At 47.4% G+C, this 14779-nt stretch overlaps 1 long non-coding RNA gene across 1 annotated transcript; it reads left to right on the top strand.

Moving 5' to 3' along the window:
* The first annotated feature begins 325 nt into the window (after positions 1–325).
* Positions 326–2422, top strand: LOC107304997. Its single transcript, XR_001551085.1, has 5 exons — positions 326–596; positions 681–760; positions 842–958; positions 1791–1896; positions 2088–2422. It is a non-coding gene; the product is annotated as an uncharacterized LOC107304997 (long non-coding RNA).
* Positions 2423–14779: the final 12357 nt, after the last annotated feature.

The following is a 14779-nucleotide window of genomic DNA, read 5'->3' as shown; positions in this document are numbered from 1 at the left end:
AATTCACTCCAACGAAGAGTCGAATCCAGGACCTCAGATACTACTAAAGCATTATGTAACCACTAGACTACAGGTTTGTTTCCGGCGGTAGTACACAGGTGATCGATGCATGTGTACATAGAGACATGATTTGCCTGAATTGACCCATGTAGTAGTCTATAGATATCCTATAGGGCACACAAATCTGACGGACAAAATTCGTTTGCTCGAAATCCATCCAACGATCTAGATGACATCCACGTCTCCACGACTCCACCTCCTCCCCCCATCCTGCATGGCCTCGACGGTTTGGCCCAGACGCACGCGCACCCGATCGACACTTGTCCCTACCCGCCACCGCCGTCGCCCCCGAACCCTAGAACCAGCTCACCGTCGCCATCTCCACTGCGCCACCCGGACCTCATCTCCCTCCTCCTCCGCTGTCGCCTCGGCTGCCGACTACGCCGCTGCCTCGGCCGTCGCAATGCATAGCCAACATAATTTCCATCTAGGCCGTTGCTGCCTCCTGCATGCCATTCACCTGTCAACATCGCCGCTGCCTCGATGCCATCCACCCGTCGCCATCGTGGCTGCCAGTCCGATGTTGACGATTGCAGGTACTCCGAAGCTAGCCATGATACAAGGAGTCAAATACTATATAGATCGAATTCAACTGATACAAGAATTTCTCATTCTCCTAGGTCATCGTCTTCATCTTCAAGCACATTGTAGCTTGATTATGAAGAGCCACCTCACCGGGTCATTGAAGGCTTGCAACTTGGTGGCATTCCTTTCCTGCTCTACCTCCGGCTTCCCTCGGTGTTTTCTCTCACTTTGTGTTCTTTTGGTTGTTCTGCTATAGGGGCTAGATAGTGAATGGGGCAAATTATGTCTTCTGTGCGTCTGGTTTACTCGGAGGAAAAAAGAAATCAAAGTTAAGGAAAAATTGGAGGGTACTAGCATACTGCATGCTCACAAGGTACTTGTGGAATTGCCTTGCAAGGGTTTAACTCCCTTCTGTGCACTGGTTTATCCCTGTCTCATTATTTATTTGTAGTATTGGTGTATTGCATTACTTAAAGAAAGGACTCAAAATCCAGTGACTTCCTTGTTGCCAACTTGCCATGCTTACGTGTCTGGTACTGACACTCACTGTTGTGTCCCAATTCCTGTAGGATAAGTGGAAACAATCTTATTCAGGAGGTAATGAACAATAGGATACGTGGAGACAATCTTATTCAATAGATGACGAAAACTAGAGATGTGGAAAAATCTTATTCGTTGAGATCGACAAGTACTTCAATTGTGCTATATTGCAATTCCAGTTCATGAAAATTTCATTGCAGTTTCATTTTGTTACTTCGTTAGCTTCAAACCTTCGAACTCAGTTAAACTTTGCTGATTGTTGTTTCAGTTTTAATGGTGTTAGTGCACATTGTCTAATAGTAAACTCATTGATTGTCCCTAAGGTTGGTGATTATTTGTCCTAACAAACTATACATGACTCAGGTTTGCTTTTACTCAGTTGGCTACATCCGATGCCATGAGTAACCAATCGTGGTTTTTGTTAGCCACTGCATGTAGACCTGAATCTCTAAAGAAGCTCCATAGTCATTTGATTCTAATGTCACCGTATGATGTCTGCCAAGAGAACACCTATGTTTTGGGGCTCACTTTCTGACTTGATTTTAAATGGAAACAAATGTCTTCTATTGACTGACATGTTTCTACATTTTCAGATGTATTCCAATTATATTCACTTGATGTTCTCTTTAAGCTACTGTAACTCTGAGCTCCTTCTACGTTTTCAGATGTATTTCAATAATTTCACAAGATTGGAGGGTATGTTAACTTGCTGATTTAACAGAAATAAATTGCCATTCACAAGGGATGCGTCTACAAAACAAAAGGCAAAAGGTAAATTTTGCTGCTAATTTTGCCTCTGATTTACAAGAAGCAAACTAGATCTCCAAGCTCCTGGTTTCAGAGTGGTGTTCTTAATTCTAAAGTTAATGTGTTGCTATGTCCACAAGCCTCTTTCAGATCCCTTCCATGGCTATATTAGTATAGATATTTTCAGCATATTTGTTACACTACAATTTTTGCAGGTTATCCATGTACTTATGCACCTAAAAGCAACATTGTCATCAAGGGTACTTATGTATGCTATATACAGACAGTCAGGAATATAACACATTAACACTTGAATAGCAGAGGCTATAATGAGAGAAGCAGAGGTTCATGATGATGCAGCTGCTTGTATTTCAATTTGTTATATTTTGTTTTTTTATTCATTGATTAAGGAGAAACACATAATTATTTTTCCATTTTTTTATGCATGTAACCGTACTGCCAATTCCAAAAGATCAAGGTTCACAATATTTGGTGCATTGATATTTGCACTATACTTGTAAAAAAACACAAATTTTGCTTGTTTGAGACACTGCATACCATTAATGTTCTCACTTTTGTTCAACATTTTGTAGTTTTACTTGCGTGCTATTTTAACATCCTTAAGAAGAATCTTGAGGTAAAAAAAATTTAGTGCAAAGTTTTGTTACTTATGGTACATTTACCTTAAGGTACTAAACTGTTACACTAAAATATGGTACCTCGTGATACTTTTTCAAGGATGATAAAAAAACTCTTTACTTGCGGTAGGATGCTGGCTATAGTAATCAGTAGCAGTGAAACTATTTAAGAATTGCACCTTAAGTGGATATACCATACATGGATTTCTTTTAGAGTGTAACTTGAATACTTGAGTTGGTTTGTAGTCTGAACGAATAAATCAACTAGCACGTTTTTCTTTAGATTTCAGGAGCGCCATGTGAGCACTTTTTTAATAAATATTTAAATCACCTCATTATGTTCTTTGATTGAAAAAATATTTTACTGTATTTTGTTGTTGCAGTTATATATATTAAATATGACCATAGAGTTAGCACGAGTAAGTTACTGGTGCTTTTAGGGACTGCTGGGACATACCGTGTTACTTTAGGACGCTAAGACCTTGTTTGGCAGGTTGGCTAATTCCCTAGGAACAAGTCTACTTTGACTCCCTCAAATGTCGCTACAGTCTAATTCGTGCACCTCATCCATAATACCAGAAATCTTGACCCTCTAACTATTGAATCCAGTGCAAATGGACTCCCAAAGCAATATGGAGACCGGTTTTTGCCTACGTGGACTGTTGACCTCGGTCAAAAGTGCCGAGTCAGCTTGGACCCGTAAATAACTACGCCCGATGGAAGCTGTCTCGAGCTCTCGCACTTGGAGGGTGAAACAAAGAGGAGGGCGACGCAAAGGGCGAGAGGGTGCATGGCACTGTGGCGGGGCGGATCTACCCAGCAGCGAAGGGCGACGGGGCAGAGCGCCGCAGTTGTCGTCTCGGACGGCCGAGGTTTGATCTACGCGGCTTCCGTTGATGTGAGTTGCTCCCACCATGGTTGCAATTTTTATTTAGGGGATTAGTCAATCTGGTTTGATTTGTTTATATAATTGGTAGTGATTTGTATTTTTCTTATAGTTTGCATCTGTCACACCCGGAGTTTTGTCCTAAGCCTTAAATCGTAAAAAGAAATCCGTAAAAACAATTGGCTTAATTAACTCAGGAAAAATCCCTCTAAAACAACCTAATTTAATTAAATCGAGGCTCGCAAATCGACTAACTGGATTTAAATTCAAATTGTAGAAGTATAAAATTTGGCCAATCAAATTAATTTAAAACTCGGCAAAAGTGGGGTTTTCCTTTTTTCCTCCTTTTTCCTTTCTTTTTCCCTTCCTTCTCAAATTGGGCCGAAGTCCAATTTTCCTCCCTTCCTTTTCTTTTTCTTTTTCCTTTTTCCTCTCCTTCTTCCCGGGCCGGCCCAGCCGAGCCGGCCCATCTCCCCTCGGCCGGCCCAGCCGACCGGCCTTCTCCGGCGCGCGCGCTGCCTTCCCCTGCCTGGGCCGCCGCTCGGCCTAGCTCGCTCGCCCGCGCCGCGCCGCGAAGTCCGTTGCCGCTCCCTCCTCCCTCGCGCCACTGACAGGTTGGGCCCACCTGTCAGCGACTGCGCCTGCTCGCCCGCGCCCGCGCTGGCCGCGCCGAGTCCGAGTCCACGTCGCCGCCGCCGTAACGGCCGCCGCCGAGACCTCGCCGCGCCCGACTCAGTCTCCAACCTCCGCCCCGCCCTAGCCGGCGCCGCCACCCTATAAATCCCGAGTTGCCGCACGCCGCCGCCCACTTTTCCTCTCCGCCCAAGTCACCGCCGCCGTTCGATCTCGCTGTCGGTCGCCCGTCGTCGCCGTCCAGCCGCGCCACCACTTCCGCGCCACCGTCGTCGACTGGTTGCCGCTCCGTCGTCGCCAGTAAGCGTCCTCAGCGCCGCGCATTCACTCACCCGCCCGGTCGCCGCCGCGTCCGACCTCCTCACCGTCGTCAATCGATCTCCGCCGCCATCGCCGATCTTTCGCTCCTACCCGCGTCGCCACCTCTGCCTCGATCTCGCCGACTCGTCCGCACGGTCGCCACCGACGGTGAGAGTCTCCTTCCTCCTCCCATCTCTCTCTTCCTTCCCGGCCGACCGCCGCCAAGCCGCACGCCGTCGTCAGACGTGTGTGGAGCTCGTAGTCGCCGCCGCCCGCTGCTGTCGTCGTCGCCTTCGCGACGCCGTCGTCAAGCCGTCGCCACCCGTGCCCGTGCGTGCCCGCGCTCGTCGCTCGCTTGTCGTCGCCGCGCCAGTCCGTCGCCGCTGCTTTGCCCGGTCGTCGCCGTCGCGCCGTTGCCTCGGTCGCGCGCCACGCGCCGTCACCGCACGCCGGTTGTCGCCGTCGCTGTCGCGCCGTCGTCGCCGTCGCCGTGCGCCGCCGCTGTCGCCGCCGCGCCGCCCGCCGCTCCCCCGCTCCCCTCTCTGTTTCCCCTCTCACCGACCGACGGGGCCCACCCGTCAGTTGCCCCGCGCCCCTCCTCCCTCTCTCCTCCCGTGGGACCCACTCGTCAGCCTCTCCTCTCCCCTCTCTCCCACCGACAGGTGGCCCCCACCTGTCAGCCGTCAGCCTCCTCTCTCCTCGCTGACGTCAGCAGCCCCATTAATTGCGCAATAATTGATTTAGGACTTTTCTGTTTAGGTAAAAAACCCAGAAAACTTCCAAAATTCATAAGTAATTAATCTAGTCTCCGTTTAGGTCCATTCAAATTTCATTAAATTCATAAAATTGTCAAGAATACATAAAAAATACTTTCTTTTGTTGTTTCAGTAGAGTTTGTGCCTGTTTTATTTATTTTTGTGCTTTGTCGCTTAGATTCGGACCCCGCCGAAGAGCCGGTTTACTTCGAGATCGTCGCCGAAGTTCCCCAGGGACCAGAGCAAGGCAAGTGGCACTCATCTTTGATCATATTGAACCCATTATTGCAAATTCCCTGCTTTCTTTATTCAAATATGCATCGTTTTAATTAAAGTATTTACTGTATGTTATTTTTCGGGTAAACCTTATTATTATGCCGTTGATTATCCAAATTCGGACCAGGGGTAACTTGATTAGAGTTAGGCTTAGGTTAATGCTTAGCCGTGTTTAGAACAAATAGCTCATTGGGATCACATTTAATCATGCTTAGTTCTGAATAGTTGAGATAACGATTCATTACCGGGTACGGGCTAATGTCAACTAAAATATTGATAATGGTGGGCTGTGGGTGCATGGTTTTGAGAGTCGCACCCATGGCAATTAAGGACCGGTTCACGGGAAACCCTGTAAGTAATTAAGTGCTAACCACATGCCGAAATAGGTAAGGTGGGATTTGAAGCATGACTTCGAACTATTTGACGTACCGAGGCAAGGGTAGGCGTGATGGAGTATGGACGGGCAATCGTGGTGTAACGAAAGCCTCTGCTGCTTCCGGATCTACCAAGGCACAAGAGGGGACTGCCCGACTTGGTGTAAAGGAGGGGGTGAAACCTGAAGTGTGGTGCGATTAAATAGGGAGGGTTATGTGACGGGTCCTATCACGGTCTCCTTTCCGGTATACCATGGTGGTATGTCGGCGCACGTTCAAGTGTAGTGGAGTCGTGTCTTATGGGTACAGTAGTGCATCTCTGATCAGAGTATAATCTATTCGAATAGCTGTGCCCACGGTTACGGGCGAACTCCCAGCTTCACTGTGATTAGTGAACCTTTAATAACTTGAGTAAATTGGTTTTCACTCGGGACTACTGCAACGTGGTGTAACGTTGAGTAGTGGTTGGGCCTGTTGCAACGTGGTGTAACGTTGGACAGTGTTGTGGTATTTTACAACTGTTATTTACTTATCCTTTACTGTATTCAGTTATCTTTATTCTTTTTAATCTCTGTTATTTGTTTAACTGCTGCTTTATTGCAACTAATCCTAGCCTGCCCTTGATAATCCTTATGCATCATTTATTACCCTCTCGTCCGCGTCACTTGTTGAGTACGGTGGTTTGTACTCAGCCTTGCCCGACTTTTTCCCCCTTCAGAGCTAGAAGTTGAGTCCGATGGAGGTGTCTCTCAGGAGTGAGCTGGTCTGCCGTCGAAGCTTTGCCTATGGACTGGAGTCGTACCCGCTGGAGCTAGTCTACCTTTTTCTTTCCACTGCATTTCCGCTAGAATAAGTGTAATTTTCAGTTGTTTCTAAGAACGATGGTTATGTAATGTCACGCCCGGAGTTTTGTCCTAAGCCTAAAATCGTAAAAAGAAATCCGTAAATAACAATTGGCTTAATGAACTCAGGAAGAATCCCTTTAAAAGAACTTAATTTAATTAAATCGAGGCTCGCAAATCGACTAACTGGATTTAAATTCAAATTGCAGAAGTATAAAATTTGGCCAAACAAATTAATTTAAAATTCGGCAAAAGTGGGGTTTTCCTTTTTCCCTCCTTTTTCCTTTCTTTTTCCCTTCCTTCTCAAATTGGGCCGAAGTCCGATTTTCCTCCCTTCCTTTTCTTTTTCCTTTTTCTTTTTCTTTTCCTTCCTTCCCGGGCCGGCCCAGCCGAGCCGGCCCATTTTGCCCTCGGCCGGCCCAACCGACCCGCCTCCCTCCTCCCCGCGCGTGCCCCGCCTAGGCCGCTGCTTCGGCCCAGCTCGCTCGCTCGCCCGCGCCGCGAAGTCCGTCGCCGCTCCCTCCTCCCTCGCGCCACTGACAGGTGGGGCCCACCTGTCAGCGACCGGAACCCCGCCTCCGCGCCAGGCCGCGCCCCGCCGAGTCCGAGTCCGCGCCGCCACCGCAACCGCCGCCGCCGAGACCGCGTCGCGCCCGACTCGGTCTCCAACCTCCGCCCGCCCTAGCCGGCGCCGCCACCCTATAAATCCCGAGTCGCCGCGCGCCGTCGCCCACTTTCCGTCTCCGCCCGAGCCGCCGCCGCGCTGTCGTCGTTCGCTGCCGCTAGTAGATCTCACCGCCAGCCGCCGGTCGTCGCCGTCCAACTGCGTCACCGCCTCCGCCTCGCTGTCGCCGACCTGTTGCCGCCCTCGTCGCCGCCAGGGAGCCGCCCCAGCGCCGCGCACTCCTTCGCCGCCCGATCGCCGCCGCGTCCGGTCTCCTCACCGTCGCCCACCGATCTCCGTCGCCACCGCCGATCTTTCGCTCCTACCCGCGTCACCACCTTCGCCTCGATCTCGCCGACTCGCCCGCGTGTTCGCCGCCGCCGGTGAGAGTCCCCTTCCTCCTCCCCTCTCTCTCCCTCTTCCCGGCCGTGCGTCGCCGAGCCGCACGTCGTCGCCGGACGGGTGCGGAGCTCGTCCTCGCCGCCACTCGCTGCGGTCGTCGTCGCCTTCGTCGCGCCCTCGTCTAGCCGCCGTCACCTGCGCTCGTGCGTGGCCGCTTCCCGCGCTCGCCCGCCGTCGCCGTGCCGCCGTGCCGTCGTCGCCGTGCGCCCCGCTCGGTTCCGCGCCACGCGCTGCCACCGGACGCCGGTCGTCGCCGTCGCGCCGTCGTCGCCGTCGCCGTGCGCCGCCGCCGCCATGCCGCCCGTAGCTCCCGCCGCCAGCCGCGTTCTCCGCTCCCCTCCTGTCTGTTCCAGCCTCGCTGACCGACGGGGCCCACCCGTCAGTCACCCCGCGCCCTCCTCTCTCTCTCCTCCCGTGGGACCCGCGTGTCAGTCTCTCCCTCCCCCTCTCTCTCACCGACAGGTGGTCCCCACCTGTCAGCCGTCAGCCTCCTCTCTCCTCGCTGACGTCAGCAGCCCCATTAATTGCGCAATAATTGATTTAGGACTTTTCTGTTTAGCTAAAAAACCCAGAAAACTTCTAAAATTCATAAGTAATTCATCTAGTCTCCGTTTAGGTCCACTCAAATTTCATTAAATCCATAAAATTGTCAAGAATCCATTAAAAATACTTTCTTTTGCTGTTTCAGTAGAGTTGGTGCCTGTTTTATTTATTTTTGTGCTTTGTCGCTTAGATTCGGACCCCGCCGAAGAGCCGGTTTACTTCGAGTTCGTCGCTGAAGTTCCCCAAGGGCTAGAGCAAGGCAAGTGACACTCATCTTTGATCATGTTGAACCCATTATTGCAAATTCCCCACTTTATTAATTCAAATATGCATTGTTTTAATTAAAGTATTTACTGTATTTATTTTTCTTCGTGTAAACCTTATTATTAAGCCGTTGTTTATCCAACTTTATCCATGCTGGACCAGGGGTAAATTGATTAGAGTTAGGCTTAGGTTAATGCTTAGCCGTGTTTAGAACAAATAGCTCATTGGGATCACAATTAATCATGCTTAGTTCTGAATAGCTGAGATAATGATTCATTACCCGGTACGGGCTAATGTCAACTAAAATATTGATAATGGTGGGCTGTGGGTGCATGGTTTTGAGAGTCGCACCCATGGTAATTAAGGACCGGTTCACGGGAAACCCTGGAAGTAATTAAGTGCTAACCACATGCCGAAATGGGTAAGGTGGGATTTGAAGCATGACTTCGAACTATTTGACGTACCCTGGCAAGGGTAGACGTGATGGAGTATGGACGGGCAATCGTGGTGTAACGAAAGCCTCTGCTGCTTCCGGATCTGCCAAGGCACAAGAGGGGACTGCCTGACTTGGTGTAAAGGAGGGGGTGAAACCTGAAGTGTGGTACGATTAAATAGGGAGGGTTGTGTAACGGGTCCTATCACGGTCTCCTTTCCGGTATACCATGGTGGTATGTCGGCGCACGTTCAAGTGTAGTGGAGTCGTGTCTTGTGGGTACAGTAGTACACCTCTGATCGGAGTATAAACTATTCAAATAGCCGTGCCCACATTTACGGGCGAGCTCCCAGCCTCACTGTGATTAGTGAACCTTTAATAACTTGAGTAAAATGGTTATCTCTCGGGACTACTGCAACGTGGTGTAACGTTGAGTAGTGGTTGGGCCTGTTGCAACGTGGTGTAACGTTGGACAGCGTTGTGGTATCTTACAACTGTTATTTACTTGTGCTTTACTATATTCATTTACCTGTATTTCTATTTAATCTCTGTTTTTTGTTTAACCGCTGCTTTATTGCAACTAACCCTAGCCTGTCCTTGTTAATCCCTATGCATCATTTATTTCCCCCTTGTCCGTGTTACTTGTTGAGTACGGTGGTTTGTACTCAGCCTTGCTTAATTTTCCCACCCCAGAGCTAGAAGTCGAGTCCGATGGAGGTGCCTCTCAGGAGTGAGCTGTTCCGCCGTCGAAGCAGTGCCTGTGGACTGGAGCCGTACCCGCTGGAGCTAGTCTACTTCTTTTTCTTTCCGCTGCATTTCCGCTAGATTAAGTGTAATTTTCAGTTGTTTCTAAGAACGCTGGTTATGTAATCAACATTGTCTTTTTGTGTACCCTGGCTGGTCCTGGACAGGGATTTAATACACAATTAAGTTCAGAAATTCGTGTGAGGAATTTCTAGGCGTGACATGTAATCAACATTGTCTTTTTGTGTACCCTGGCTGGTCCTGTACAGGGATTTTAAACACAATTAAGTTCAGAAATTCGTGTGAGGAATTTCTGGGCGTGAAGAGCATCTAGGATTGTTGTTTGTTGGTACCATGAATGTGTTGGACACTCTTCTAGTGAGATTTCATTTCAATGGGGAGTTTGTGTTGTCTGGAGGGAAGAAGATATATTGTGGTGGCAGTGAGGAAATGTCATACATAGAACGAGATAAGATATCCCTCCTAGAACTTGTAGGTCATTTACGGGACCATACCAAGGTGGCTGAAGGAACGATGCTACATTGGTTGTTCCCAGGGAAAGATTTTGAATCTGGTTTGAGGTTACTATCAGATGATAAAGTTTGCTAATCCATGTCTGATTGTATTGTGGATGGAGGTGTGGCTGAGGTTTATGCTGAGGAACCAATTGTAGTTGATTTGTCATATGGGGATGATGTAGGCAGTCACTACGAGCTTGAGATGTAAGAGGTTGATGATGATGATTCCGAGGGACATGAGGCAAAGGATGTGCGTATAGAAACTGGACAAGAGGACATAGAAGGTCACAATGGTAAGGCTAATAAGAGGATGGTCATGCACAAACTTTATTCTGAGCCAGTATGCATTAAGGCAACTTATGAAGACAGTGATACAGATAGTGAGTACATACCTAGAGATGAGTGCCCATCAGATGATGAAGAGGAGGCTGCCAACATACATAAGCATTACAAAGATTTGAAGAAAAGGTTAAAAGCTAGGAAAATTGCTGACCTGGATGATGTACGGTTTGATGGGGTTCAATGGAAGCCAGATATGCAAGCTTGTGATGACCAGAGTGGCAATGAAATAAATTATGAAGATAGTGATTCAGAGCAGTCCATAGATAATCTTGGCAGTGATGGAGAAGTCACCATAAGAACTAGAAGAGTCCTGGTGTGCCAACATTTGAGTTAGGAATGAAGTTTAGTAGCAAGCAGTTGTTTAGGAAAGCAATTACTGCATATGCTCTAAGTGAGAGAAAGGTAATCAACTTTGTTAAGAGTGATCCTAGGAGAGTTAGGGCCAAATGTGATTGGCCTAGTTGTCCTTGGGTCTGCCTACTATCGAAGACATCAAGGTCTGATAGTTGGCAAATAGTCACATATGAGAAGTTACATGCTTGCCCCCCTAGGAGAGACAACAAGCTAGTGACCTCTAGAAGAATAGCTGAGAAATATGAGAAGTTTATTTTGGCAAACCCTTCTTGGAATCTGTCTCACATGAAAGCAACAGTGCAGAAAGAGATGTTTGCTGATGCATCTATCTCCAAGCTGAAAAGAGCGAAATCCTTGGTGATGCAGAAAGCTATGGGTGCAACTAAGGACCAATATCAAAAGTTATACAATTATCAATTAGAGCTCTTAAGAAGTAATCCTGGAAGCACTGTTGTGGTGAACAGAGAGGTGGGGCTAGATCCACCTGTTTTCAAGAGAATCTACATATGCCTAGATGCCTTAAAGAAAGGCTTCAAGGCAGGATGCAGGAAGGTAGTTGGTTTGGATGGATGTTTTTTCAAGGGTGCAACAAATATTGAGCTATTCTGTGCTATAGGTAGAGATGCAAATAATCAGATGTATCCTGTTGCTTGGGAAGTTGTCCACAAGGAGAATAATGAGGAGTGGGACTGGTTCATGGACTTGTTAAGCAGGGACTTAGAAGTTGGTGATGGTGAAGGTTGGGCATTCATATCTGATCAGCAGAAGGTAATCATATGTCTGATTTAGAATTTCATATTTCTTTGTTGTCTTACCCTTCCTAACATTAGGTTGAATCTTGCAGGGAATGCTATGGAAAAATGGGTCCCAAATGCTGAGCATAGAAACTGTGCTAGGCATATTTATGCTAATTGGAAGAGACACTTTAATGACAAATTATTTCAGAAAAAGTTCTGGAGATGTGCCAAGGCTCCTTGCAGGATGCTATTCAATTTGGCTAGGGCAAAGTTGGCTCAAGTAACACAAGCAGGAGCCCAAGCAATCCTGAATACCCATCCTGAGCACTGGAGTCGTGCATGGTTCAAGGTAGGCTCTAATTGTGATTCTGTAGACAACAATATGTGTGAATCATTCATCAAGTGGATCCTGGAGGCAAGATTCTTCCCTATTATAACAATGCTTGAGACTATTAGGAGAAAAGTAATGGTTAGAATTAGTGATCAAATTAAAATATCTAATAGATGGAACACTTTTATTTGCCCTGGAATCCTCAGAAAACTGAATGTTTACATTACTGAGTCAGCCTTTTGTCATGCCATTGCAAATGGAGTAGATAAGTTTGAAGTTAAGCAGTTGTTTGGATTGCCCTGCCCTCATGCAATTTCATGCCTATTTTTCAAAACAAATTCTCTAGATACATATGTTGCTGACTGCTACACTGTGGCTCAATTCAAGAAAACATATGAACACTGTCTAGAGCTAGTAGAGCGCATGAGCAGCTGGCCTGAAGATGACAGGGAGCCACTGCATGCTCCTGGTCACATCAAGATGCCAGGTAGGCCTAAGACAGAGAGGAAAAGAGAGGCTAATGAACCTGCAGAAGCAACTAGAATTTCAAAGATAGGCACAATGATCAGGTGCAGGAAGTGTAAACAGGTGGGACACAATAGGATGTCTTGTGACAAGTATCAGACATGAGGCAGTATCAACCCAATTCCTCAGCCAGGCAAAAATCCAGGTAGCAATTTGGTTGTGTCCAACACACCTCAGAGTTGTGCCCAACGTAGGAAGAGGAAGACACCATCAACCACCCCTACAAGTGATCCTAGTCTGTCAAAGACAAGTATCTCAACAAAACAGAAGGTTTGTAATACTACTAATTCCTTGCATATTCTGAAATTACGTTGAACTTGAGTTGATATTGTCTTTTGCAGGCACCTATGGATTTGTCCCAAGTTGTTGATCTCAATTCAACAGCAAAGGTAGCAACAAAGCATGGTGGATCAACAAATGTTAGCTTGCAAGCTGGGGTCCCAAATTCGTAAGGATCTGTCAGTGCATCACTGCAACTCACTTCTGGGAAGACAACTATTTCAGTTTCAGCTCAAGTACAAATAGGGAAGACTAAGAAGGCCAAAAAATCAACCCCTAGTGCACTCATGCTTATGCCACCATGGGAGTCTGGCAAGCTCTGAATTTGTTGATTACCTACCTTTTAAAACAATTCTATGTATGCTATTATGCAAGACTTTGTAGACAATATTAGCTATTGTGCTGTAATGCCATATATGGCTTCTTACTTGGGTGCGAGACTGGAAAGGGTGTATTGTGTGATGTAAGGCAGACCATATGGCCCTGCCCTGAAATTATGTTCAAATGGCAGACTTTATATTGGCCTAATTGCATCAAACACTTCATTCTGTGTTATTTTTTTCATTCATGCAAAAATGCCATCCTGAGAAGTCTATCATTTCAGAGATTATCTCGAATAGGTGAGATTATGGCAGAATGTAAACATCCCAGAGAAGTCCATCATTTCAGCATTCCATCTAATTCATTCAGAGTGCTTGGAATTGCATATATGCAAACATACTGAAATTAATTCAGAGTACATGCAACAACACGTCTTGCTGACAATATTTCCATACACACATCTCAATTTTTCCCTGACATTATGACTAACACACTACAAAGTATTGCTATAAACCCAAATAGTATGACACATCTCTCGTTCTCCAACCTACAATTTTTCTCCTTCAGCATAGCTAACATTGCCATATTCTCTGAAACCACTGTCTTCAATACAGCCAACTCCTCTCTTGTTGTATCAAGTTTAGTTGTCTCCGATTTTTCTTCAGCAAGCTAGTCCTTCTCCCTCCTCAATGTCCAAACCGCATCACGCAAATTGTTCAACAATTCCCGAACAAAGTTGCTCGTCGGGCCATCAAACCAAGCAAAAAAATGGCATCCACCTTTCTGCAATCCCACATCTAGTATATGAACCCTAGAAACAAATCTAAACCACCAAACTTTGCAAATCGCTTAAATACTCACTCGTGCATTTGTGCATTTGAAGTACCGGCGACCGGGATTGTCGGTGCTCCACGAGATCCACCTCGCCGCCTTGGCTCCACACTTGCACAAAATTGCCGGGTGGTACTCCAATGGTCCTTCGCGATAGGGGATTGGAGCTGTAGATGGACGCCGCGAAGAAAATGAAGATGCGTCACGCTGCGAAGAGGATGAAGATGCGTCACCCTGTGAGCTTGCCATCACCACTGCTGCTCGATGCCTTCCACCGAGAGCTGCAGCTGCAAGCAAAAAGGAATGGGATAATATGTGCTATGGGGGATAACGTCTGGAGCAAGTATTTATTGCCAACTACTTGCTGACTCAGCACTTTTGACCGGGGTCAACAGTCCACGTAGGCAAAAACTGGTCTCCATACTGCTTTGGGAGTCCATTTGCACTGGATTTAGGGTCAAGATTTCTGGTATTATGGATGAGGTGCACGAATTAGACTGGAGCAACATTGAGGGAGTCAAAGTGGACTTATTCCAATTCCCCAGGTGCCCAGCCCAACGGGGAAAATTACACATGTCAGTTTTTCTAGCTATTTAGAGTCCATGAGCGGGGATGTTCCCGGCCCAATCCGCGTGGGAGGGGGAAAAAAGCCTCACCTCCGATTATCGGGAAAAAAATACCCTCGTTTCCTTGCGAGGCTGCCGCCTCCGCCTCCACGCCCCCGGCCCCGACTACCTCGCCGCTGCAGCCCCAGCCGTAGACCCGACCGTCGTCTTACCCCAATCAATACCAGACAAGCAATCAACCCTAGCCACTGACCAGGGACACTGCCGGCCAAGAGAGGTGCTCCTCCATGCCCTTGTCCTCCTCCATGCCTTTCTCTTTGACGATGGTGGTGGCAGGGATGGTTGTGCT

The sequence above is a fragment of the Oryza brachyantha genome, chromosome 1, assembly GCF_000231095.2.
Source record: "Oryza brachyantha chromosome 1, ObraRS2, whole genome shotgun sequence".
Classification (NCBI taxonomy): domain Eukaryota; kingdom Viridiplantae; phylum Streptophyta; class Magnoliopsida; order Poales; family Poaceae; genus Oryza; species Oryza brachyantha.
The sequence above is the reverse complement of the archived record's forward strand: the minus strand, read 5'-3'. Positions and strand labels throughout refer to the sequence as shown.